Source organism: Pongo abelii, chromosome 18 (assembly GCF_028885655.2).
Source record: "Pongo abelii isolate AG06213 chromosome 18, NHGRI_mPonAbe1-v2.0_pri, whole genome shotgun sequence".
Classification (NCBI taxonomy): Eukaryota; Metazoa; Chordata; class Mammalia; order Primates; family Hominidae; genus Pongo; species Pongo abelii.
In genome coordinates, this window is record NC_072003.2 from 28,856,671 (window position 1) to 28,884,256 (window position 27,586).

At 39.6% G+C, this 27,586-nt stretch overlaps 1 protein-coding gene and 1 long non-coding RNA gene across 2 annotated transcripts in view; both read left to right on the forward strand.

Moving 5' to 3' along the window:
• HS3ST4 (heparan sulfate-glucosamine 3-sulfotransferase 4) overlaps positions 1 to 27,586 on the forward strand; it is a 453,635-nt gene that overhangs the window by 78,011 nt on the left and 348,038 nt on the right. The window lies entirely within an intron of this gene.
• LOC129050732 (uncharacterized) lies at positions 8,523 to 18,856 on the forward strand. The gene is made up of 3 exons (XR_008514452.2): positions 8,523 to 12,010; positions 15,620 to 15,684; positions 17,180 to 18,856. It is a non-coding gene; the product is annotated as an uncharacterized LOC129050732 (long non-coding RNA).

A 27,586-nucleotide genomic window follows, 5' to 3' on the forward strand; every position in this document is an offset into this window, starting at 1 on the left:
CAGTGTTTTAATTGATTCCGCTCCCAGAAAATGAACGCAGGGTGTCTGCGGGTAATTCTGCAGCAGCCTCCCTTTGTGTAGATGCCAGAGATGAACCTGATATTTACAAGGTTGTAGCCAACACAGGGGCAATGGGGAGACAACAAGAAGCAAAGGCAGGAGGAGAACCCTCCCTCCTCTCTCTATCCTTCCTCCTTAGACGTCTCTCCAGCCCCTTCTCCTCCTTTCTAGTTCTGTCACCATATTTTTGGGGGTCACTGAAAGGATTTTTTTTTACCCCACTTCTAAGTGCAAAATGCAGACTAGGATGTATTGTTTGGTTGTTAATCTTGTGGGATTTCCAGTAAAGATCGTGGGACCGAGTGCTTAAAATTGCAACAGAACTTAAAAGTTTCAGAATTCATAGTTGCCTCCCACTCGGTGAATATATTTCCCTGCTTTTTCTAGGGATGCCTAGAATTTATAATGCTTTCAACAAGAGATGAATAAAAGTCCCTGCTCCTCCACTAGGACTTCCTAAAGAGTGAGAAAGAAAACATATTCTCCTTTCCTTCAAGTAATCATGGCCTTGGAGATGATAAGTATAATAGCTAGCAGTTACCCACTGCTCCCTTTATGCTGGATGCTGGGCTCAGTGCCTTACATGATCATCTCATTTTATTTTCACAACCACCTTAGGAATTTGGTTCTATTATCACCTCTAGCTTATAGATCGAGAGACTAACACACAAGAGGGCAGGCACCCTCTCTCAGGCCACACACTGAGGAAGGGACGATGCCTGAACTTGAGCTCAGCTCACTCTTTTAAGCCTAACACACTCTACAATGGCTGAGGGGTGCAGTTGGGACATGTTGCAGACCAGGTATGTGGAGTGGAACAGGGCCTGCCAGTCCTGTGAGTGAGCTACCTAGGGTAACTTTGCATCTGGAGCTGTACGGCCTGAATGGCTGCCCTGCTTTTTGTACATGTATTGATGCATTTCGTTTGGGCTGCTTGCTTCCTGATACATTTCTCTCAACCAATTAAAGCTTAGATGGAAGCTGAATGTTGCAACTGATGAAAAGCAATTAGTTTGGATGGCATTTCTGATTGGCTTCCGTATCATACTATTAATCATAACGGTGAATATTTATTCAGTGCTTATGACATGTTGGGAACCGCGCTAAGTGTTTTATACACATTGTCACTTTGGGTCCTCAGGATGATCCTGGGATGTGGCTACAGAAGTCACTTGTTATGGTCCAACAACCAGGATTTTTTTTTTTTTAAGTTCTGAAATACATGTGCAGAATGTGCGGGTTTGTTACATAGGTATACACGTGCCATGGTGGTTTGCTGTACCTATCAACCTGTCATCTAGGTTTTAAGCCCACATGCATTAGCTATTTGTCCTAATGCTCTCCCTCCCCTTGCCCCCCGTCCCCCAACAGGCCCTGGTATGTGATGTTCCCCTCCTGTGTCCATGTGTTCTCATTGTTCAACTCCCATTTATGAGTGAGAACATGTGATGTTCCCCTCCTGTGTCCATGTGTTCTCATTGTTCAACTCCCATTTATGAGTGAGAACATGTGGTGTTTGGTTTTTCTGTTCCCGTGTTAGTTTCAACAGCCAGGATTTGAACCAGGACTTGGTAGAGTAGGGCCAAACCTCTGGAGCCTGTTCTTAGAACCTACCATCTGGCCACCATGTTGCAACTTCATTTTCTGCTGTTCCCCATCCAGTGCTCTGTCTGCCCCAGCCACAGGACAGCTCCCTGTTGTGGGTTTCACATGCTAAGTGATTTCCTACCCCAGGGCCTTTGCACAGACTCTTCTTTCTGCTTGGTGTACCTTTCCTCCTCCTTTTCCCTTGGCAAACCACACTTCAAGACCTAGTTCAGATGTTACTATGGGAAGCCTTCCTTATCTTCTGGTAGAAAGAACTGGTTGCTTTTTTCTCTGAAGACTTCTCATTGCTCTCCTTAGACTTTGGTGTCATAACTTGTATGCCCCATGTAGTTGTCAATTCTTTGAAGCAGAGAATATAAGGGAACTATCTCACTAGCACTTGCAGTTTATGTTTATTGCAGTCTCCTCAATACCTAGTCCAATGACTGGAACAGAGTAGGTGCTCAAGGGCTTAATAAATATTTGTTGAGTGAATGAGTCTGTGTTCCTAGTGCCTTGGCTGGAGGAGAATAGAACATTGAGTACATACTGTAGGAGCTCAATGCATTTTTATGGATGACTTCTTATCTTTCTGTTCCCTCTCTTTTACCTCTTTTTATCTTCTAGTTCCAAACAGCATTTAGTGGAAGATAGGATAATGTTTCTAGTCTGGGGTTGGCAAACTTTTTCTGTAAAGGGACAGATAAGAATTTTAGGCTTCATGGGCCATATGGTCTCTGTCACACCTACTCAACTCTGCCCTTGTAGCATGAAATAAAACTTTATGTACAAAACAAAAATCTGCTAGATTTGGAACACAAGCTGTAGCTCGTGGACCTTTATTGTAGAGTATTCTTGTCATGACGAGTACTGGAAGATGGTATTTGGGCTTCTCTTATCACAATCAACATTATCTTAGTTGCCTAAACCACAGTCTTAAATTGAGCCTTGAAGAAAGTCTTCTCTGTTTGTTGTTGTGCATAGTGTTTCTCTGAATGCATCATTGATAGCCCATTTAGCTGACATCTTACTAGAGAATTACAGTAGAGTTATGGTTATGTTTTGGAGTCAAATATATTTGGTTAGGATTCTGTGTTTATGCAGTGTGATTCCAGGTAAGTTACAGAGCCTCTCTGATCCTCTCCTTTGTCATCCGTGATACTGGCCCTTAGGTCAGCATACTTATCTCCAAGAGTTTTAATGGGTTGATCCAAGTGAAAATGTTCAGTGTGTTTAGGGATTGAACAAATATTAGTTACTTTATCTTCTTATGGGCTTTTATTCAGAACCTCAGCCTTTCAACTGAAACATGGAAATACACACTGTAAAAGTCAGTGGAGCTCCGAAAGGCCCCCATGTCTATAGGATTCTAGAAAGAGTCTTTGAAAAGTGAGAGACATTTAAGTCTGAGGAATTCAACGCTTCTAACTGTCTCACCATTCTCTTTGAGAGAGAGGGTGAGAAACGTTTGACATTTCATTTTCACACCTGTAATGTTACAAGTCTAATGCAAGCCTGGGAATCAAAGGTGGCTATGACGTCGAGGGATGAAGAAACGGCCATGGCAGGGTAGGTGCTGGACAGACCAAGGTCGAAGATGCCACGTTCAGCTCTGCTAGGCAGGTACCTTTGAAACTACAAGGTATCAAAGGGATTCTTATGAAAATTCTGGGATGGGAAGGAGTAAGTATTGAGATTCTCTATTAGGAAAAAGAAGAAATTGGATCAGACAACCATACATAGCGATACATGCCACATACCGTACTTATATACATTCCTCAAGGACTTGTGTGTGGCTTACAGCAACTAAATGTCACACAAAACTGCTGCTGTCTGGTTCCTCATCTACCCACACTTCCCCAGTTTTGTTCCCAGACAGGATCTCTGCACAGCATTCTCAAATGTCTCTGTTCAGTTCAGGCTGACTTCTGTGTTCCTCAGCTCCAGCACCTCCATATTTTTACTGCTGAACTTTGGTGGCCTTCGATATTTTATGTCCTGGGAGTGGGGTCTACCGTGGCTTGGAAGACTGAGATGCTCCTTCCTGTCCAGTCCCATTGTTTTTGGTTCCTAATACTACAGAACACTTAAAACTTGAATTTGCCTTGGTTGTGAATTTGTCTCCCTAATAGATGAAAAGCTCCTTGAAGACAGGGGTTGTACCTCATAAACCCCTTTAACTCTCATCCCTAGCATGGTGTTTGGCACTTAATAAAGGTTTGATGAGTGTTGCTGAATTTGAAAATAGTAAGTTATTTATCAATTTGGAGACACTTTCAAGTAGACAAACTGAAAACATGTTGAAATGGTGGCGATGCAGGAAAACAGGTTAAAAAAATTCAATAGCTTTAGGGATAAAAGTGGTTTTTGGTGACATGGATGAATTGTATAGAGGTGGACTCTGGGCTTTCCATGTACTTGTCACCGAATATTGTACATTGTACCCAATAGGTAATTTTTCATTCTTTACCCCCTGCCATCCTCCTCTCTTCTGGGTCTCCCGTGTCGATTATACTACTCTGTATGCCCCTGTGCAAAACAGATTTTGTGCTGACTTCAAAATAGAGTGACCTGTCCCTTTAAACCAGCCCACCTAAACCCCTGATGAATCTGACTATCTCGGTGGCCAAAGCAACATCACTAGAGACTTGTTGCAATTGGTTGTATCATTGTCATTCCAAATGTCTGTTTTCTGGCACTTTCTTGTGGGAGCTCCTAGGAAGACAGCAGTCCCTCCAGAAATACCCCAGTTTCTGAAAGTTTTGTTGCTAAGAACTAGTCCCTGGCCATGCAGATAAATAAGTAAGTGATAGTGTGATTGGGGAACAGGATGAATGAGTTAAATGAAGTACTTTGTGGAAAGTAATTAATGTTCAGTAAGCGTGAGCTATTAAATCAGGGTAAACAGCCACAGTGAGAGTGCTTTGGATGGTTTCACAGTTTGGGATTTAGCAAACATTGACCAGCTGCCTATGTGCCAGGCACTTCCTTAGTTGGTTCAAGACCTTTTGAGATAAACATTACTATTCTTTTCATTTTATAGTTGGTAAAACCAAGGTTCAGAAGATTAAGTAACTATCCCAAGACTTACAGCTCAAGGGCTGGAGCAACTAAAATTCAAACTCAAGTATTCTGCCTTCAAGAAGCAGTCTCTTCCGTTGCTACAGCAATGGTGGTTTAGACCAAGAACCCTAAGGCCAGACTGCCTGGCTTTAATTCAGACTCTGTTGCTTATGAACTGTGTGACCTTGGACAAGTTACTTATTAATATGTCTATACTTCACTTTCCTTCTGCAAAAAATGAGGATAATAATAGCTTCTACCCCAATATGTGGATAAAATAATGCAATGTGTAGGAAGTGCCAAGTGTGCGTGGCATACTATAGGCACTGCGTAAGTATTCATCATGATTACATTGGACCACCTCTTCTACATGCAGTACCTACATGATCTATTAGTTGTGTAGTTTCACCTTCAGAATCTTGATGGGCCAATTGACTGACAGCAGTCTGCTTGCATTCCACAATGCACTCTTCACCCACTGTCCCTGTCCCCAGCAGCACTGAATTTCCAGGGATGCAGACACCTTTGCGTCATAATGCCTCAGCTGATAGCATGGCATCTGGTGGCTTTGTTATTTTTCTTCTGCAAGATTATGCATCTCAGGGATTTCTCTGTTAGCATTGACTAAACAGAGTGTTATTTATGCAGGGGCCTTGGTGACTGAGTCGCTGTCACACCTACCACGTTTATGTATAGTTCGTGAACTGGCAGATTGATCCATCAAGGGTTCCAGGAGCAGAAGTGCATTTCATTCTGTTATTCTATGAAGACCTTGGCGACGCTGTCTGTTTGATGTGTCGGAGAATGGTTTGCTAAGGGCCTCTGGCTTACGGGACATCAATACTGAGGATTCTGGAGAATGGATTTGGACAATAAGTGTTGTTGGCATGTGTCTGCAGGATGAGCAGCTGTTGCTTGCCTCTTGCCTTCCCATAAAAAAGACAGCACATGACTGCAGAATGCTCTGTGGCTGAAGGGACACTGATTCTGTCATTAAAAGACATCAGGGCTTGTTCTATGGTTTACTAGGAAAAGCCCTTTCTGTGCCAATTCAAGCATCTCACCTAACCACTTGTTGGCCCGTTAAGTACAAAATGAACTCCAGACTCCTTAGCTGACATCTAAAGCCTTTATGATCCCAGGTGCCCCACATCTTGCTGTGTCTGAAAAGTCACTCCATCCCCACCACATGCACCTCATAATCACTTTCCCCTGAATTCATGACTGGTCTCCAGATAGCTTACAATTGCTCACAACTTTTGTCTGTGCACGTGTTCTTCTTTTTTCTGAATGCTCTTCCTCCTCTTTGTCAATGGCAAACTCCTACTTATTCTTCAAAACCCAGCTCCAATAGCACCATGCTTCTGCAAAGCCTCTAAGCAGCATTACTTGCCTTCTCTTCTGTCCCTTTCCTCGATGCTCTTCTCTGCTGTGACTGTGAATCCACTTTCTTTTTGTTATGTCTCTTCATCAGATCAAATTCCATGATGGCACAGACCATTTATCTTAGAACTCCTCATACAGTCTTAGTCCTGTGTTTTCTTGGCAGGAATGAAAAATGAGTTAGAAGTCCTGATTTGAAGTCTGGTTTCTGCAGAGCCATGCACACTTGGTGAAGCTCAGCTTTGAGTCCAGCAGTGGTATTTTGCCAAAAAAGTTAGCCTCTTCCTCTCAGTCCAGGAGTCTGGCCTTTGGTTGTCTTGCAACCTTAGTACTGATGGCTGGTTCCTCCTCTTGACTCCTGTACCTTGATTTGGCTCAGAGTTTTTCTACATAGTGATGTAGGAACATGAGGCGGGTGACACAATCTCAGTCCTCAAATACTTGGCTCAGTCACACTGGCTATGACTGTGAAAGGAATATATGTTGGGCCCCCAAATCACTAAGTTAAAGGGAAAAGTCAACCTGGGAACTGCTTAGAGCAAACCTGCCTCCCATTCTATTCAAAGTTACCCCTCTGCTCACTGAGATAAGTGGATGTCTGATTGCCTCCTTTGGAGAGGCTCATCAGAAACTCAAAAGAATGCAACCGTTTGTCTCTTATCTACCTATGACCTGGAAGCCCCCTCCCCACTTTGAGTTGTCCTGTCTTTCCAGGCTGATTCAATATTCATCTTACATATGTTGATTGATGTCTCATGTCTCCCTAAAATGTATAAAACCAAACTGTGCTCTGACCATCTTGGGCAAATGTTAGGACCTCCTGAGGCTGTGTCACGGGTGCACATCCTCAACCTTGGCAAAATAAACTTTCTAAATTAACTGAGGCCTGTGTCAAATTTTCAAGGATGATCATGCCTACTGGAGAAAAAATGATCAGATACTGTGCTCAGTATATTCTCAGATACACACACTCAGCACATTCCCTTTTATCTGAAGCTCAAACCCTTCTACAAATGTTCTTCAGTTCTTTCCTTGTTCCATCTTTTCTCTCCTGGCATCAAGAATATTTAAACTCTAAAATCGCTTTCTCTGTATCATTTCTAAGTTTCTACATATCTTGGAGACTGAGATGTCATGTTCTTGCTGACTAAGTCATGTTTGTCTAATTCTACTGATTGAATACGTTCTGTTTTTACTAACAAAATATAACAGAGATATCCCCAATATGCATGCCCTCATTACAGAATACTTTTTTCCATTACAGGATACTTTTTTCCATGGTTATTATTTATCCAGTATTTTCTCTTCATTTTAATCCATGTCTCTTCCCATAGTGCTTCGTCACTGAAAAGCATTAGGTGTCCACAATGCTCCCCGGAAATGTGGGTAGGGGTTCTCTCTTGACTCACACACATTAGTCTCTCCACATAAATGAGTGACTTATGTTGGAATCGATACCACCTTAGAATTAACATTGCCTGTCCTCCTTATGCATTTTGTTTCTCTAAACTTCTGCTTTTCTTGATATCTGCCAATATCCCCCACACCTCCATAACTTTGTTAGGATTTAGTAATCAGTCATTTATTCAGCAAACATTTGTTGTGTGCTTTCTGTGTGTCCAAGACAGCTCTAGGCACTGGAGATACAGCAGAAAGCACACCAAGGTGTGTGTGTGTGTGTGTGTGTGCACGTGCTTGTGTGTGTGCATAAGATATAGCTTATACAAGGCTGGGCGCAGTGGCTCACGCCTGTAATCCCAGCACTTTGGGAGGCTGAGGTGGGTGGATCACCTGAGGTCAGGAGTTTGAGACGAGCCTGGCCAACATGGCGAAAACCGTCTCTACTAAAAATACAAAAATTAGCTGGGCGTGTTGCCAGGTGCCTGTAGTCCCAGTTACTCAGGAGGCTGGGGCAGGAGAATCACTTGAACCCGGGAGACGGAAGTTGCAGTGAGCTGAGATCGCACCACTGCACTCCAGCCTGGGCGACAGAGTGAGACTCCGTCTCAAAACAAACAAACAAAGAAATTGAAACAGCAAAAAAAAGAAATATGTTGTACTGAAAAGAAATTGTGTAGACCTCCAATATGCCAATATAGAATGCCTTCTGGCGACACTTTAAGAGAAAATAAGTAAAATGAAGCACACTATGTATAGTTTGTTTCCATTTGCATAGAGAGAGAAATAGATAGACATACGTGGTGTATGCTTAGGAGAGTTCTGGAGTGGGGTGAGAAATTGGAAATAGTGTTTGATTGCTAGGTTGGGCCAGGTGGATTGGGAGTCCATGTGGGTGGGTGACTTATTTTTCAATATTTCTTTTATGCCGTTTGATATTTTAAAAAGTGTGATTACTCATATACACACATACATACTAAAATATATATATATATATTTTTTTTTTTCTACAAAATCTGGATAATAAAAAGTGCTTCCCAGGCTTAACTGACATATTTTACCACCTTCTCAGACCTAGTTGGCCTCACCTATCTCCAGGAATGTTGGCCATTTGGCCTGGGACAGCCATGGTTGAGGGCCTCAGCTCTGGTAGACTGGCTCCTGACTTTGCAACAATCCAGTGCCTCACCTTATGGTTCCCCTTTGAGCCTCCTACCTCCTGCCCTGAATTTCTATCCTCACATCCTTTCAGGCTTACGTACAGCAGGAAGGAGAAAGTCGGCTTCTCTTACAGCTCAAACAAGTACTAGGACTGAATCTTACTGACTGCTGTCATGGCTAATTTGGTGTCAGCTTGGCTGGGCAATGGTGCACATTTGTTTGGTCCAACACCAGTCTAGATGTTGCTGTGAAGGTATTTTTAAGGATGTGATTAACTTTGAAATCAGTAGATTTTGAATAGAGCAGCTGACCCTTCATAATATGAGTGGGCCTCATCCAATCAGTTGATAGCCTTAAGAGTGAAGAAGGAGAGTTCTTGAAGAAAAAAGAAGAGGAGGAGAAGCAGGAGGAGGAGAAGGAGGAGGAGAAGGAGGAGAATAAGGAGAAGGAGAAGGAGAAGAAGAAGGAGAAGAAGAAGAAATTTTACTTGAAGACTGCAACGTAGAAACCCTACCTGAGTTTCCAGCTTGCTACCTGGCCCTGCAGATTTTGGACTCACGATTGCAAATCAAATCTTACCTGATTCTCCAGACTGTTAGTTTACCACATGGATTTTGGACTTACTAGCCCCCAAATCATGTGAGCCAAAGTCTTAAATCTCTCTGTGTCTCTACACACACACACACACACACACACACACCCTACTGGTTCTGTTTTTATGGAAAACCCTGTCTCTTACAGCTGTGATTGACCTGACTAATGCAGTCCTTCCCTCTGTAAGAATGCAACACAGGGGTTGGCCTAGGCTATAAATATAAGTGCACTCCTGGGACTGTGGGTGGAGTTGGATCCACCCAAATCACCATGCTACTGAGGATGGGAGAAAGGTGGGTCACCAAACCAAAATCAGGGTGTTACAGGGAGTAAGATCAATGGAGGCTGGAAGAAAACAAAGTTAAACAGTGAATGGAAGTCCATCACTGTAACTATCATTATATCTTTTTACAAATGTGTTAACAGGCTCAGAGAGGTCAAGTGGCTTGGCCAAGTCACACAGGAAGTTGGTGGCTGAGTAGGATCCAAGGCTATGTAAGTCTGATCTTGCAGCCCATATTCTTTCCTTTGTACCAATCATTTCATTCATTTGCTCATTTATTCGTTTCATCAACCAACCAATTAGCATTAAACTAACATTTACTACTTGTCCACTTCATGCTTGGAGTGTGTCAGACCCTGAGGAATCTAAACTGTCTAACCTCAAAAGTGTCCCTTGTAGGAGAAAACATTTCCTGTGCTACAGAACACTTTTCAGATATTCTGAACAAAGTCCACTTTTCTTGAGCTTCTCAGAGCGGGCACACTTAAATCCTGATTGGTCTTCAGAGATTAATACAAATTCTTTTTTCCACCAAGCTCGCTTGTTTTTAATTCACTCCATAAAGCCAGGCAGAGAAACAGGAAGGTAAAAACAATAATAACAAAAACACCCACTGCTGTTTACAAGAGAGAAACATTCCTGATGGGTGAGAGGAAGATGTACGGCACCTCTGTGCCAGAGCTGGCTTGGCATCTTGGCGCGGTGCAGATTTATGGCACTGGCATCATCAAAGGAGGAGTCCATTTCCACTGATTTCATTCCGAGGTCCCCAGGTTGGTTATTGCTCCATTTCTTCGTAACATGAGTGATGAGAGTGTCCTAGGAGGCAAGCGGGCACACAAGTGCGAACAGTTGTTTCATGGATTTATTGTTTGTTCTCCACTTGATTCACTTCCCTGGCTGCCCCTGTGAATGAGTTCCTCAGTGAGAGCAATTCCTGGGCTTGTAGCTCCTAGGATGCACCGTGTTCAATCCTGCCTCTGGGCCCTGGCTCTTGCCTTTGCCTGACATGCCCTCTCTGTTATTTTAGGTCAGGCCAAGTTCTGACCTTTCCATATGGCCGAGCTATAATAATAATGGTCCCATTTGACATTTGCAGTAGATCACACTGGTTAGGAGCATGGTCTTTGGAGCTAAACTGCCTAGGTTCAAATCCCAGTTTAGCCTCCATAGCTTGACAATCTTGTGCCACTGACTCTCTCTCTCTCTCTCTCTCTGCATTGGTAAAGTTTGGGTCATCATAGGGGTCTCTTGTTGAGAATAATTTGAGCTAATTCATGCAAATCACAGAGTAAGCCCTAAATAAAGGATCATTATTATTTTTATTATTTAAGCCATCCCTAAAGAAGGAGGAGAAGCAAAGAATTGGCATAGTGGCTTGAAATCCCTGCTTTGTCACTAACTCTCATGACCTTAGGCAAATTATCAGTTTTTCTTTTGTATAAAGTGGGGAAGATAACAGTGCGTACCTCGTCTGTTGTGTCGGTAAATTGGGGCGTTGCATGTAAACTGTTGACCACAGTCAGTCCCTGGGACTCAGTAAATTGCCTAATGGAAATAATTGTTTTTAACTATTGCTATGCAACTTAAGACATTTAACCACTAGGTTAAATGAGCATGATTTGTGTGATGTCATCCTAAACTGACTTCATTTTTGTCTTCTACTGTCTCTTTATATTTACTCAGTGGAGTTGGTCTGTTTTTGCTTTGGGTTGAAAATTCTGGAAGGCCCCACTGACTTACCGGTACCTATTCAGTAGTAGAAGGCTGGCCCCACACCCCCAGTAAGTAGCAAAACACAGTTGCACATTAATAATTAAAATATGGAAGCCTGTGCAATTACCAAGACTTTGGACTTGGTTTATTGGGCTTGCTTGCAACATACAGGGCAGCTTGTTATTATAAAAGGGGAGTGGTTGACTGCTCTCTGTCTTCTACCTCACCTACCTTCTGTCCTCTCCAGGGTTGAAGCTGGGTAAAGAAGGAGAGGAAAGGAGGACATAAAAGTGTTTATTTGTCTGGAACTGCCACGAGCTGGTATCAGCACTTTCTGGACTTGGCAGAAGTTTAAAGTAGGCTCTTTTGCTCATGACTGCTGATGGGTTTCTTTGGAGATTCCCATATACACCAGCACCGTTAGTTGCTAGAGGTCCCTCATCAGTGGTTCTCTTGAGGGCAGTAATTGCACTTCTATTTCTGCATGGTCAGTTATGAGTTCTTCTTCGGCCCTTAGGAGAGGAGAATTTCATTTCCATCCTCTTTCTACTGAGGTTTCGATTCTCTTCAAAAGCATCCTCTTGGATAGAATCTCCTCTCTCACACACATAACTCACATCTGGACCATGGACACATGAGCTTCTGCACAAACTAATTTAATCTTCACCCCTCCTTATGTGATAGGAGCTGCCGTTACCTGCATTTGAAGGAGACACAACCTGAGACCTTGAATATCTATGTAACTTACCCAAGACTCCACAGCTGGTATGTAATAAAGTTGGGATCTTTATCCCAGAGCCCAAGGTTTGGACCACCCACACTGTACTGCCCAACTGAAAGTTTAGCAGTATTATTTCTTTTACTGTCTGAGGAAAGATGTTTGAAGATGATGCACAATTATCTTTCTTCTCTTTTGGGTGGTTGTGTGGGGCTGAAAGCTTCTAGTCATCTTTATTGAGTGTTTCCTCCCTTCTTGCTTCTCCACTCCAAAAAACCTTACTTTACAGAAAAACAAAAACAAACTCAGTATATTAGTTTGTTTTCATACTGCTAAAAAGAACTGCCCAAGACTGGGTAATTTATAAAGGAAAGAGATTTAATTGACTTACAGTTCAGCATGGCTGGGGAGGCCTCGGGAAATTTACAATCATGGCAGAAGGTGAAGGTGAAGCAAGGTACCTTCTTCACAAGGCGGCAGGAAGGAGAAGTGTGTGAGAGTGCAGGAAAAACTGTAATTTATAAAATCATCCGATCTTGTGAGAATTCACTCATTATCACAAGAATAGCATGGGAAACCGCCCCCATAATCCAATCACTTCCCACCAGGTTCCTCCCTTAACACCTGGGGATTACAATTCAAGATGAGATTTGGGTGGGGACACAAAGCTAACCACGTCACTCAGCCACCAAACAGAAGTACCTCCTGGCTCTTGCTCTTGCTAGTGTTGGTTTGTTTGACTTCATAGAACTTGGTCCTGTGTACTGTCTCCTTCCCCCAAGTTGTCTTTTTGCCTCTTGCTTTTTCTGTGTGTTTCACGACAGCTCTCTCTAGCTCATGCTTGCATTTTTTCCACCGTTGGATTTTAGCCATATGGTTCAGAATTCAATTTATAAGAAAAATATATTACACTTGATCAGGTTACACTGGATACCCTCTGTATCTGTTTACCAATGTCTCTGGTGTCTCAGGATTATATTATAGCAAACCTGATTAAGGCAGTTCTAGATTAGTTAAAGTCAGATGCACCTTACAGCTGCTTGGATAGCCCGTTTCTCTTTAATAAAATATTGGATAATCTGAAGCAAGCAACTCAAATATCAGCTTATTTTATTAATTTTCTAACCTCTTTTAAAATTAATGAGATTTTATTAAATTTTATTAAATTCAAAGCTCCAAATAAGCTAAAATAAAATGGATTCATCTATGTTTGCAAACATGAGCATATGAAATGCCCATCTTATTGGCTTAATAGTTTAAAAAATCCTTTTCATAGATTTTAGTTCTCTTGTGGTAATAGCTTGTCTGTTTCAATGGTCTTAGGTCTCTTGTCAAAGGCTTTCATTGTAATTGGCATTTTCTTTCCCCACTTAACACAAAGAAAATCTAATCCACCCTCATTTTGTTGCTTTCTTTGAAAAAAAGAAGAGGGTTGGGAGCCATGTAGCCAATCTGCCTGGCTCCAATTTATCACATCAGAGGAAGCTGTTCTTTTTTTTTTCTTTTTATTTTGTGGATTGCAAATATGTCTGAAGATGTCATTGTCAGTGAAAGCAGTCTATTCAATTTTCCACTGTGTTTCTTTTCACCAATCTAATTATCACTTTAACCATTGCTTTTATTTATAGATTGGGACTCCTCCTCCAAGCCTTTTAATATTTTCCAGAAAGGTTCCATTTTTAAATGTACTGCTGATTGCCCATATCTCTAGTTTTTGCAGTTAGAACCACGGGGGTTTAACTTCCCTGCCCTCTGTTTTAACAGCCACTGCATTGATGTCAGTTGTCATTGAAAATCACTTTTCTGCTTTCCACCAGAGTTTTGGTAATCAAGCCAATTCTAGTTTTTTTTTTGTTTGTTTTTTTTTTTTTTTTTCTGCTAGTGGCATAATGACAATTTCCTGCATTCCAGACTCTTGAGATGCTTTGATGCTTTAGCTACTCTTGGGGAGAAATCTGTTGTATTGAAGGATAGGATAAGGTAACAGTAAAAAATATGATTAAGGTAGAATTTGTGCTTATTCAGCCACTGAGGTTAATTTTTTTTACACTCAGAAAAAGATGTTTCTGAACTTTTTTATTGCGGTAAAATATACAAAACATTAAATTTACCATTTAAATCATTTCTAAGGGCACAGTCACGATGCAACCATCACCACTGTCCTTTTCCAGAACTCTTGGAGATTTTAGAGATTTCAAAATACTTGGGTAACCAAATTTCTTAAACACTTTAAGATATATACAGGTATACTTTATTTTTTTTGCTTCACTGCAGTGCAATTTGCAGATACTGTGTTTTTGTTTGTTTGTTTACACATTGAGGGTTTCTGGCGACTGCATTGAGCAAGTCTATAAGCGCCATTTTTTCAACAGTGTGTGCTCACTTCACGTCTGTGTGTCATATTTTGGTAATTCTTGCAATATTTGAAACTTTTTCATTATTCTTTTATCTGTTATGATGATCTGTCATCAGTGATCTTTGATGTTACCATTGTAATTATTTTGGGGCATCGTGAACCTTGGCCATATAAGACAGCAAAACTAATCGATAGATTGGTGTGTCCTGACTGCTCTGCCGACTGGACATGCCCTTACCTCTCTCCCTCTACTTGGGACTTCCAATTCCCTGAGACACAACAACATTCAAATTAGACCAGTTCATAACCCTACAATGACCTCTAAGTGTTCAAGTGAAAGGAAGAATCTCATGTCTCTCACTTTAAATCAGAAGCTAGAAATGATGGAGCTTAGTGAGAAATGCATGTCTGCAGCTGAGATAGGCCAAAAGCTAGACCTCTTGCACCAAACAATTAACCAGGTTGTGAGTGCAAAAGGAAAGTTTTTGAAGGAAATTAAAAGTACCACTCCAGTGAACACATGAATGATAAGAAAGCAACACAGCTTTATTGCTGATATGGAGGAAGTTTTAGTGGTCTGGATAGAAGATCAAACCAGCTACAGAATTCTTTTAAGTCAAAGTCTAATCTAGAGTAAATCCCTAACTATCTTCAGTTCTATGAAGGCTAAACGAGGTGAGAAAGCTGTAGAAGAAAAGTTGGAATCTAGCACAGGTTGGTTCATGAGGTTTAAGGAAAGAAGCCATCTCCATAACATAAAAATGCAAGGTAAAGCAGCAAGTGCTGATGTAGAAGCTGCAGCAAATTATCTAGAAGATCTAGATAAAGTAATTGATGAGGTGGGTACACTAAACAACAGATTTTCAATGTAGATGAAATAGTCATTCTATTGGAAGAAGATGCCATCTAGAACTTTCAGGGCTAGAGAGAAGAAGTCAATGCCTGGCTTCAAAGCTTCAGATGACAGGCTAACTCTTGTTAGGAAGTAATGCAGCTGGTGACTTTAAGTTGAAGCTCATTCACCACTCTGAAAATCCTAGGGCCCTTAAAAATTATGCTAAAGGTACTCTGCCTGTGCTCTAGAAATGGAACAACAAAGCCTCGTTGACAGCATATCTGTTTACAATGTGGTTTACTGAATATTATAAGCCCACTGTTAAGACCTACTGCTTTTTTTAAAAAGATTCCTTTCAAAATATTGCTTCTCATAGTCAAGGCTCTTGGTCACCCAAGAGCACTGATAAAAATGTACAAGGAGATTAATGTTTTCATGTGTGCTAACACAATGTCCCTTTTGCAGCCCATGGATAGAGGAGTAATTTGGACTTCCAACTCTTATTATTTAAAAAGTTCACTCAGCTAGAGGTGAGTGTAAGTAGAGTGTGAATAGTGCTAAGTAGAGTCAGGATTCAGCTCAACTCCCTGACCTTGAAGCATGTGCCGTTACCATTTTACCACACCATCTCTTATTGTCTGTTAATTCAGGAATTTCAATCATTCAGAAAGAATTTCATTCTAATTAGTCCAAATAAATGACCTAGTAGTCGTGGAGCTAGAAACGTAAATTGTGGCAAGTATTTCAATGGAGAGATAAGTGGTTTTACGTCAGAAGATTGGCATGGTCTCAGCCATCCCTCAGCTTCTCTGTCTCAGCTTCCCTGAGGCAGTTAGATAATGAGTAGAGATTTGAAGGGTGAATAAGAGTTAAGCAGGTAAAGAGGAAGAGACTTCTGAGCAGAAGGAACACCATGAACCAAAGTTGTGATTGGAGGGACCTTACAGCTTCCAGTAACCCAAAAGTCCATTTGTGTAAAGCACAGAGAAGAAGAGGGGAAGTGAGTGACAAAAGCTGGGAGAGGGGTGGTAATGGGTGGTGCAGGGCAGGCAGGCAAGGTGCCTTCAGTGAGAACAAACTGGACATGGCCCAGACTGGAAGGTGAAGAAAGCTGCCATATTTGAAGAAATGATGGTGGCTTAGACAAGACTGGCAGTGGTGAAGATGGGGAGATGTACATTGATAGAATTGCTTTTGAAGACGTAGAATCAACAGGTCTCTGAGAGGGACTGAATTTGGGTGGGGAAGTAGGGAGAATATGAATAATACTGTTTCCTGAATTCCAGGCTGAGCAGCTCAATGGAGAATTGGTGACATTGTGACACTCACTAAACCAGGGAATATTGGCAAATGACTAGGTCTGGGGGGAAATGAGGAAATGGGCATTATTGTGCAGGGTAGAAGACTGGGTTGTTGATCTCCTAAAAACCCTCCAACTTTATAGGCAGTGAATGGTTGGGTGGTTAAGAACATAGTCCCTGTTATCAGATACGGACTGGAGTCCATGCTCTGAAACTGACAGCAGCTGACAGTCACTTCTGTGAGTCTCAATCTCCTCTTAGGATATTATCAATACCTGCCTTAAAGGGTTGAGAGGATTAAGCAAAAAATGGGCCTGCAACATTTAGGCCAGTGTTCTGCAGATAGTAAGTACTCAGTCAGGTTACCAAGATCATTATCATTATCACTGTTGTTATTATTCTAAAATGATTTGTAACTAAAATTCTAAAGGACCTCTGGATGACAGAGGAGGTAACTCTTTACCCTTTCACTATATCCCAATTAAATCTTCTTCTTGACTTAACAATAGACTGCCCTGAACAATGTGATCTTGTTCTCTGTAGAGGACATTTTATTACAAGTAAATCAGACAAACAGTAGCCTTTGAATGCATGTTGTACAAGAACTATCGCACATAATTGGAAAGGTCACTAGTGACAGTTTTAAGTTAATTTTTCCCTTTCTTTAATAGTTCAGATCAAATGCTTGATTATACTATTTAAAAAAAAAACCCTATAATTTCAGAGTATGGTACTGCCTCAAGAGTGACAGCCACATGACTGTGATTCCAGGAGGGGGATGCTGTCAGCAGCATGAATGGAAAAAATTACTTTTATGAACAGCAGATTCTCATGGGAGGACCCCCAGCTTCTGACATGTATCAAGAAGTAGCTGCCAAATTATTCTCTTCTCCATACTTGCTAAATTAAAAGCAATTCAAATATTGCTGGTCGAGGTTGAAACTTCGAGGCTGTTAAAAATATCATATAAAATGTGAGTGTATCTATTGGAAAAGGGTGATTTTCCTTCTAGAGATTGCATAGGTAAAGCCATCTGATTTTCAGAATATATAATATAGTTTCACTAAATAAATATATGCCAAGGCTTCTGTGCCTGATCTCTGTTTGAAAGAAAAATGTTTTATAAGAAGAAAAATGCTGGTTATTTGGGGAATGGATGTTAGCAACAGTGTAAGTATTGCCCATATGTTAGGTGGGAAATACAAGAATGTATGCTCAAAATCAGAGCTAAGGAAGTGTTCACACTGTATTCATCTTGCAGATGTGTTTGACCAGCATGGGGATTAAAAGAACATACAGTTGAGTGGAGCTGCTCACCTTGGACTGGGCTTGTGCTGGCTTTCTTGTGTACACTCTTGTCTTACAACTGGCCCATTACAACATACCTGCCTGACCCTTGGAGGGATTTGAGTTTGTAACCCCTCCCTAAATCTGTTCTTCTAAAATAGGGATATGCTGCTGCCGGGAGCACCATAAATGGTAGGATGCAGATGGTCTGGGTCACCTACCACCTGCACACTACACTGCCTAAGAATAAATCAAAAATAGAGGAAGCCAGGCATGAAGGACTCACACCTTTGTGGGGCTGAGGTGGAAGTATCGCTTGAGCCCAGGGGCTCCTTGGACTATCGATTTTATGGGACAATTTGGAGGAAATAGTTATATTAAGAGAAAATATTATGGAACAGGTTAGAAAATTCACATGATTTTCTGTTTTTTAAGATGCGATATGAGACTTGAAAGAAATGTCAAGGTTGCTGGTGGAGGAACGTAACCCCTGAGTATATTGCTTGTTATTTTAGGCCATAATGCATGCTTAGTTGGCAAAGTTTGGAATGCATTGTGTACGTCATAGAATGTTAAAGCTGGAAATGGCCCTGGACATTTGAACAGTCAGGGCTGTTAGTTACAAGTGACAAAATCCCAACTTACCACCTCAAGCAAAAGTGGGAATTTATTGGCCTGCAAAGTTGCAAAGTCCAAGAGTGTATGTGATTATATTCAGGTTCTCACAAAAGATGCCAGGCCGGCGCAGTGGCTCACACCTGGAATCCCAGCACTTTGGGAGGCTGAGAAGTGTAAATCACCTGAGGTCAGGAGTTTGAGACCAGTCTGGTCAATATGGCAAAAACTTATCTTTACTAAAAATACAAAAAAATTAGCCGTGTGTGGTGATGGGTGCCTGTAATCCCAGCTACTCTGGAGGCTGAGGCAGGAGAATCACTTGAACCTCGGAGGCAGAGGTTGCAGTGAGTCAAGGTTGTGCCATTGCACTCCAGCCTGGGCAACAAGAGTGAAATTCTGTCTCAAAAAAAAAAAAAAAATGCCATTACAATTCAGTAAGTCTCTGTGAATAATCTACTTATTATTTCACTTTCTCCCTGTTATCATTATCTTCTTCTTCTCTATCTTCCTACATTTTTTTTTCTTTTTAATTTCTTTTCTTCTTTCTTTCTTTTTTTTTTTTTTTTTTTTGGTCAGGGTCTTGCTCTGTTGCCCAGGCTGGAGTGCAGTGGCATGATCCTAGCTCACTGCAGCCTCAAACTCCTGGGCTCCAGCGATCCTCCCATCTCTGCCTCCCAAGTAGTTGGGACTATAGGCATGCACCACCACACTGGGCTAAATAATTTTTTTTTTGTAGAGATGGGATCTTGTGTGTTGCCCAGGCTGGTCTTGAACCCCTGGGCTCAAGCAGTCCTCCCACCTCACCCCCACAAAGTGTTGGGACTACAGGTATGAGCCATCATGCCTGACTTCCTCTATTTTTACTTGATTCTTAGGCAGGACTTGTCAGTGTGATAGCAATGCCAAGATTATGTTCACAGGTGAGTTATCAATGTCGATGGTGAACTTTCTTGTTCTTTTCAGATAATTACATCCCAAAGCTGCCCTAAAATCAAGTCTCAGTGGCCCAATTCGGGTTATATGTGCATTTCTTAATCAATCCACGGTGGGGCCAGGAGATAGAACGCTCTGATTGATCAGGCCTGGGTCATGTGGGGTTGGAAGTCAGTTTTACCTCAGCTTCCTCGTCTGTGAGTGGATGATGTGTGTTTCCCCCCAGAAGAAGATGAAATGAGAGCCATAAAGGATGTTATGTAGTCTCAATTCCTCATTTTACTGATAGAAGGTTCCAGGTCCATCACCTTCTCCTCCTCCTCCAACTGGTCTTCTTCTTCCTCCTCCTTCTCATCCTCTTCCTCCTCCATCTCCTCTTCTTTCTTTCTTTCTCCTCCTCCTCCATCTTCTCCTCCCTCTGCTTCCTTCCTTCCTTCCTTCTTTCCTTCCTCTTTCTTTCTTTTTCTTTCTTTTCTTTCTTTCTCTTTCTTTGTTTTCTCCTTCCTTCCTTCTTTCTCTTTCTTTCTTTCTTTTTCTTTCTTTCTCTCTCTCTCTCCCTTCCTTTGTTTCTTTCTTTCTTTCTTTCTCTCTCTCTCTCTGTCTCTCTCTCTCTCTCTTTCTTTCTTTCTTTCTTTCCTCCCCCTCCTCCTCTTTTTTTTCTTTTGTCTCACGAAAAAATAATGATGAATACAACTGGATTTTTCTAAAGTAATTGTAATGTAAATATAACTTATACATGAATGTGCCTAAATCCTAAGTGTACAGCATGTTGAATTATCACAAAGGGAATATACCCATGTAGTCATCACCTAGATCCAGAACACTGCCCAGAAGGTCCTCCACCTGTGCTCCTCATAGTCACTACCCTCCAGTCACTAGGACTATTGTTGCTTCTGTTTCCACAGATTAATACTGCCTATTTGAACTTCATATATATGGAATCGTAAAGTATATAATTCTTGTGTCTGGTTTAATAGTCCCACATTGTTTGTGAGATACATCCAGTTGTAGTGTGTTCTTTTTCATCACCATGTAGTATTCCACTGTATGAATATACTGAAAATAATGTATCCATTCTACTATTGATGAATGCTTAGAATGCTTCTAGGTTTTGGCTATTATAAACAGTGCTGCTATGGACATTCTTAAACATTCCTTTAGGATCGTATATACACATTCCTGTTGAGTATATTCCATAGTGGAATTCCTTGGTCATAATGTGTATTTACCTTCAAATTTTGGCTGGATGCTGTGGTTCATGCCTGTAATCCCAGCACTTTGGGATACCAAGGCGAGCAGATCACCTGAAGTCAGGAGTTCAAGACCAGTGTGGCCAACATGGTGAAACCCCGTCTCTACAAAAATACAAAAATTAGCTGGGCGTGATGGCAGGTGCCTGTAATCCCAGCTACTCAGAGGCTGAGGCAGGAGAATTGTTTGAACCCAGGAGGTGGAGATTGCAGTGAGCCGAGATCGCACCATTGCACTCCAGCCTGGGCAGCAGAGTGAGACTCTGTCTCAAAAAGAAAAACATAAAGAAAAACAAACAAATAAAAACTAAATTTAGTTGATATTATAAGCAGTTTTCTGTATTTTGTTAACAATTTAAATTCCCACCAGCAATGTTTGTGAGTCCAAGATGTAACACATCTTCACCAGCACTTGGTATTGTCAATTGTTTTAATTTTTTAGCTTTTCCAGTGGTTGTAGTGTATCATGTGGTTTTAATTTGCATTTCTCTGACCACTGATAAGATTGGCCACTCTTTCATATACTTATTGAACACTTGGCTATACAATGTACTCTCTCATGGGGTGCATTTTAAAGTTTTTTGTCCATTAAAAAAATCGATTTGCTTTTTTCCTCTCTTATTGGTTTATAGATATTCTTTACATATTCTGGGTAAAAGTCTTTTGTTGGATATAATTATTGAAAAGATCTTCAACTAGTCTGTGCCATACTTTTTCACACACTCTATGGTCTTTCTGAGTAGTAATTCTTAATTTTTATATAGCCTAGTTAATCAATATCTTTCTTTATAGTAAGAGATTTTTCATCCTGCTTAAAAATTAAGACTTTATCTCAAGGTTTTGAAAATATTCTCCTTTTTCTTCTTAAAGATTTATTTTGTATTTTTCAAACAGCTCCAATTTATACATGATTGATTTTTTTTATAAGGCATGAAGTGGAGGTGAAGCATCTTTTTTTTTCTGATGGGGTATCCGTGTGATATAGAATCATTTATTAAAAATTCACTTTCCCTGCATTGCAATATAATGTTACTTTTGTCACAAATCAAGTCATTGTATGTTTGTGGGGCTATATCTGTTCTCTGTATTCTGTTGTGCTAGACTATTTGTCTGACTTTGAGCCAATTTCACATTTTAGTTCCTGTAGCTTTAGAATAACTGGATATCAGCAAGTCTAAGCCCTTTAGGTTTGTTCATTTTCTTCATGGTTGTCTTGTCTATTCCTGGCCCTCTGTGTTTCCATTTATATTTTAGAATCATCTTGTTAATTTCCACAAAAACAAAATATTGGCTTTTGATTGGAATTACATCCAATTTGATTGGAATTACCCCCAAATTTACAGCCTGATTTGGGGGACAATTGGCATATTTACTTAATTGATCTTTTAGTCAAAGAATGTGGTATAACCTTTCATTTATTAAAGTGTCTTTTAATTTATCTCAATAATATTTTGTAGATTTTTGTATAGAGTTTTATGTATCTTTTCTCAGATTTAGTCCTAAGTATTTGACGATATTGCAAATGGCATTTTAAAATGCTTTCATTTTTGAATTGTTACTAGTGTGTAGAAATACAATTAATGATTTGGATATTGGCCAAATTCACTTTTACTTTTAGTAATTTGACTGTATATTCTTTTGTATTTCCTGTATATAAGCCAGTGAGTGGCGAATAATGACAATTATACTTTTTCCTTTTTAATGTTCTTATTTCATTTTCTTCTTATGGCACCGTAGGTCTGATATATTGTTGGATACCAGTGAGGACAGCAGACATCTTTACTTGTCTCTTATTTCAGAGAGGAAACTTGCAATATTTTAAATTTAGTTATGATCATTGCTCTAGGGTTTAGTTGCTCTTTTGTTAGATTTTAAGAACATTTCATTTCATAAACAATTTGCTTCAAATGGTTATGAATGGATATTATATCTTATCATTTTTATGCATCTGTTGGTATAACTTTTTCATCCTTTTTTATTAACATGGTGAGTTACTTTGATTGTTTTTTGAATTACTGGGATTTATTATATTCACTTACTAGACATATTTTTAATTTCATTTAAAATTTGTTTATTCATGAATATTAAAGAGATTGATCTGTAGTGTTTCTTTCTTGTACCAGTCATGTCCAGTTTTGGCATTAAATTAATGCTTGCCTCATAAAACTAGATGGGAATATTCCTGTTATTTTTTTGCCTTCAGGAACGTTTTGTGAAAAACTGGTGTTAAATAATATAATTTAAGTATATGGAAAAATTTGCTGATGAAGCTGTCAGGGCCTGGAAATGTCTATGTTTGGAAGTTTTTATTTACATGTATAATTTCCTTTATTTATAGAGGACTGTTGAGGCTCACCACATCTTCCTGCATCAGTTTTGCTAAATTGTGTTTTTCTAGAATATTTTTTATTGATTTGAATTTTCAAATGTATGGGAATAAATTTCTAAATATTCTTATGCTACCTTTAAAATATCTGTAGGATTTGTAATGTTATCGCTCCTCTGATTCTTGATATTGTAATTTATGCAGTTTCTCTTTTTTTCTTGACCAGTTTTGTTGGGTGTTGATCAATTTTTTTTAGGTGTTTATCAATTCTGTATGTCTTTTCAAAGAGCCAACTTTTACTTCTTTGATTTTCCTTGTTTTCTTATTAGGTTTGCCTTCATATTATTTCTCTTCTTCCACTTTTTAGTGCATTTAGCTGTTTTCCAAATTTTTGAGCTAGATAATTGTTTTTAACTTATCTTCTTTTCTAATGGGTGCATTAAAAGCTATACATTTCCCTCTTAATTACAACTTCAGCTGCATTCTACCAACTATATTTTCATTAATAGATAAATATTTTCTAATTTTTATGGTAATTTTTGTTCTACTCATGGTTACTAACAATTGTGTTACTTAGTTTCCAAACATTTTGGATATTTTAGTTTTTTTCTAGTTTTCCTTTGGTTATCAACCTGTGGCTTAATTCTAATATAATCAAATGGTACAGTCTGAATAGTTTCAGTCCTTGATGTTTGGATTTACTTTGTAACTTTACTTTATAATCCAGAGTATGGCAAGTTTTAATAAACATTCAGATACACTTGAAAATTTTGTTTATTAAATTATTGTTAAGTGTAGCATTCCATATATTTCGACTAGATAAACATCATTAATCTTATTGATTAACATGATTTTTTTGGATATTTTGCTCTGCTTGTTCTACCAGTTACTGTGAGTTACTGGGAGAGTTTGTTAAAGTCTTCTATTATGTTTGTGCATTTATTTAGTTCTTCTTTAGTTGTGTCAACTTTTGGTTTATATATGTGACATGTTATTAGTTGCAGACAGATTTAGAATGCTGGTATCTTCCAGAATGATTGACCCTTTCATCACTGTGAAACGTTCTTCTTTATCTTTAATTATGTTTCTTGCCTTAAAGGCTACTTTGCTGTATATTAGTATACGTGTATCAACTTAATTTTCTTCAGTGTTTGCAAGGTATAGCTTTCCCAATCCCTTACTATCAACCTTTATTTGTTCTTATATTTAAGTTGTGTCTCTTACAAGATCAGCATATAGTTTTAATTTTAATTCAGTTTGATACTTTCAACTGGTGTATTTAGACTATATTTAATTACTGATATGCTGGGATTTATAAATATTATATAAACATTTCTTTTTTACCTTTTTACACTGTTTTGTATTCTTTTTCCCTATTTTTGCTTTCAGTTTGGTTAAACATTTTTTATTACTTTATCTTTTCCCTCTATTTGTTTTTAGATTTTTAGTTTTCCGTGTCTTCCTGTGTCAGTTTTTCTAGGATTTGTTTTAATTGATCTGAATTTTTAAATGTGCTGGAATAAAGTTCTTCTTAATATTCTTGTGGTATCTGTTAAATATTTGTAGGATTTGTACTGATTTTGGTCCTTTGATTCTTGATGTTGTAATTTATGCTATTTCTCTTCTTTTCTTGACCAGTCGTGGATTAAGGTATGAATTTTTGAATTATTACTGCTTAATATTAACCAATTCACAAATAACGCTAGGAATGTAGAATATTTTAACTTCTCTCTCTTCTAGGCTTTTGCATGATCATTGTCATGCATTTTAATTCTTCATTATTTTATGCATTATAAAACATGATACTTTTCTGTAAAGTCAGTATTTCATTATATTCACTGTCATATTTAATCTTTCTTTCTTGCATTTCCTATTGGTATATGGGATCATTTTCCTCCTTCCTGAAGAATTCTCTATAGTATTTCCTTAGCACAGGTCCCTGGCAGTGAATTCTCTCGGGTTTTATCGTTTAAAAATGTCCTTATTTTTTTTTCACCAGTGAAAAATGTTTTCTCTGAGTATAGAATTTTAGACTGGTGATTATCTTTCCCACCACTTTAAAGATGTCATTTTGTTGTGTTCTGGTTTCCAATATTTTCTTGAAAAATCACTTATTGGTCTAATTTTTGCTGCTTTGAAGGTTTATCTTTTTCCTCCGGATACCTTGAAATTTTTCTCTGTTTTCTGTTTTCTCTGTTTGTTTCATTTTCAGCAGTTTATCTATGAGGTATTTAGGTGTAATTGTTTTCTATGTATTCTTATCGGGAGTTGTTTCACTTCCTGAATCCATACCTTGATGTTCACCAGTGTTAGAAAATTCTGAGTTATTATCTATTCAAATATTGACCTGGTCCCATTCTCTTTACTCTTCTTTTAGGATGCAAATTCTATATGTGGTGAACTTTTACTCAAGAAGATATATATCTATATATATACACACAAACACACACACACATATATATATACACACACACACATATATATAGTCACAATTTTCATCTTTTTTTCTCTACTTTTTTTTTTTTATGATGCAGTCTCTCACTGTCGTCTGGGCAGGAGTGCAATGGCACAATCTCAGCTCACTTTAACCTCCGCTTCCCGGGTTCAAGTGATTCTCCTGCCTCAGCCTCCTGAGTAGCTGGGATTACAGGCGCCTGCCACTATGCCCGGCTAATTTTTTGTATTTTTAGTAGAGATGAAGTTTCACTATGTTGGTCGGGCTGGTCTTGAACTCCTGACCTCGTGATCTGCCTGCCTAGGCTTCCCAAAGTGCTGGGATTCCAGGCGTGAGCCACTGCACCTGGCTCCCCAACCCCACCTTTTCTTTTTTTTTTTTTTACTTTTTATGCTTTAGTCTGGGCCTTTCTACCCATGCATCTTCCAGCTCTCTTCACCTTTGTCCAACCCACTGCTTAACTTATATACTGAATTCTTAATTTCAGTTATTGTAGTTTTCAGTTCTAGGATTTCTATTTTATTCCTTTTTATTTAATTTCAGTTATGTGGTCAAACTTTCTAACTTCTCATCTATTTTATGGAACATTTAAATCAAAGTTCAAAGTGTGAGTCTCATAACTCCAATAACAGAGTCAATCGTGGGTCTCTTTTTATTGTTTTTTCCTTTTCCCATTGATACTACTTTTTGATATATGTGGTAATTTCAATTGGATGTTGGAGATTGTGTATGTCAAACTTTAGGGTTTCTGGAGGCTATTATTGCCCTCCTGTGTGGGTTCGACCTTTTCTGTGGCAGGCAGCAGGGGCACAGGCATCTCAGACCATCATAGATAGAGCTGATTTGAGGGTGAATTGCATTCTTTGTGTGGCTCAGTCTATCTTTTGTTCAATGCCAATCCCAGTGCATCACCCTCTAGGTGTCCCAACTTAGGCCTTGTGATATTTCCTAGAACACTTCTTCTTGGCGGGTATTTCCATCTAATTTTTGTCTCTTCATCACTGTGAGACTGTCAAAACTCTTTTTTTTTAAATCCCTTTTAGTTTGGTTTCTTAGTCTTCTGCCCTGTAATATTTCATAGATAAATGCCACGAGGAAAACTGGTGTTGAATGCTGGTCTCACTGACCTGTTCTTTCCTTCTGTCTCGGATATTTGCTCCTCAAGCCCTTGCTAATTAGGCAGCCCTGAACCCGTTTACTTTGTCTCCACCCTCGTGCAATTGCCTATCTCTTTACTTGTTTCTATCCCTTGTAACAATTGTCCCTGCCTATCCTTTCAGCCTTTTAACGTGTTCCGGTCATTGATCAATGTCCTGTGGAAAATATCAACATGCAGAAAATTGAGCTCACCCTGGTGAGCGTCCCTCTCTTTTGGGGGTCTGGCTTTTAAATCCCAGCTGCCTCTTAAACTCTCTGGATGTTTTCAAACAGATGAATTTTGATGTGTTACTGGCTTTTATTATTGCTTGTAGTGGGAGTGCTGGTTCTCTACAAGTGACTCAACTTTAGAAGAAACCGCATGCTCAGATTTGGTATGACACTCATGTCTGTCTTCTGGTCTATAGTGCTTGTCACTATCAGTTCATTGTTGCCACTGAGCAACCAAGTATGGCATTGCAAAAATTATAAATGACATTTAGCATTTTGGGTTTTACATCTACTACTGATGAAGGGCAGGTTCTTGGCTTTGCTCGGGAAGGAATTCAAGAACGAGTTGGTAGTGGAAGAAAGCAGCTTTACTGAGGCAGCTGCAGTGCTAGAGTTTTGTGAAGGTTCCTGCCTTGCAGCACTAGCCCATAGGCAGTGCACTGAGAATAGCAGTATATGGATGGTTTGCAGTCATATTTAGACTCACTTTTAATGACATGCTAATTAAGGGGCGGGTTATTCAGAAATAGAAAATGGGAAGTAACTTCCGCCATGGCAAGGGGCGGGAACTTCCGGGCGTTGCCGTTGCATTGGTAAACTGTCATGGTGCTGGTGGGAGTGTCTTAGTGTCATGGGCCGCTAGAGCCAGAGGTATTTTCTGGGCCTCCTTCGGGTTTCGGCCAGTCTTAATTCCGGTTCAGAGAGAAGTCCTCCTGCCCTTCTCCCTCACTACCATTTTCTGTCCTCACTGTAGCCCTATAAAACGAGAATTATTGTCTTCATTCTATAAACGAAGTAACTGGTTTTTCAGGAGTGGTTGCATGCCGCGTCCAAAATATCACAGTGAAGAAATGTCATTGTTTGGAATTTAGGAAAAACCACGTAGACAGGTTT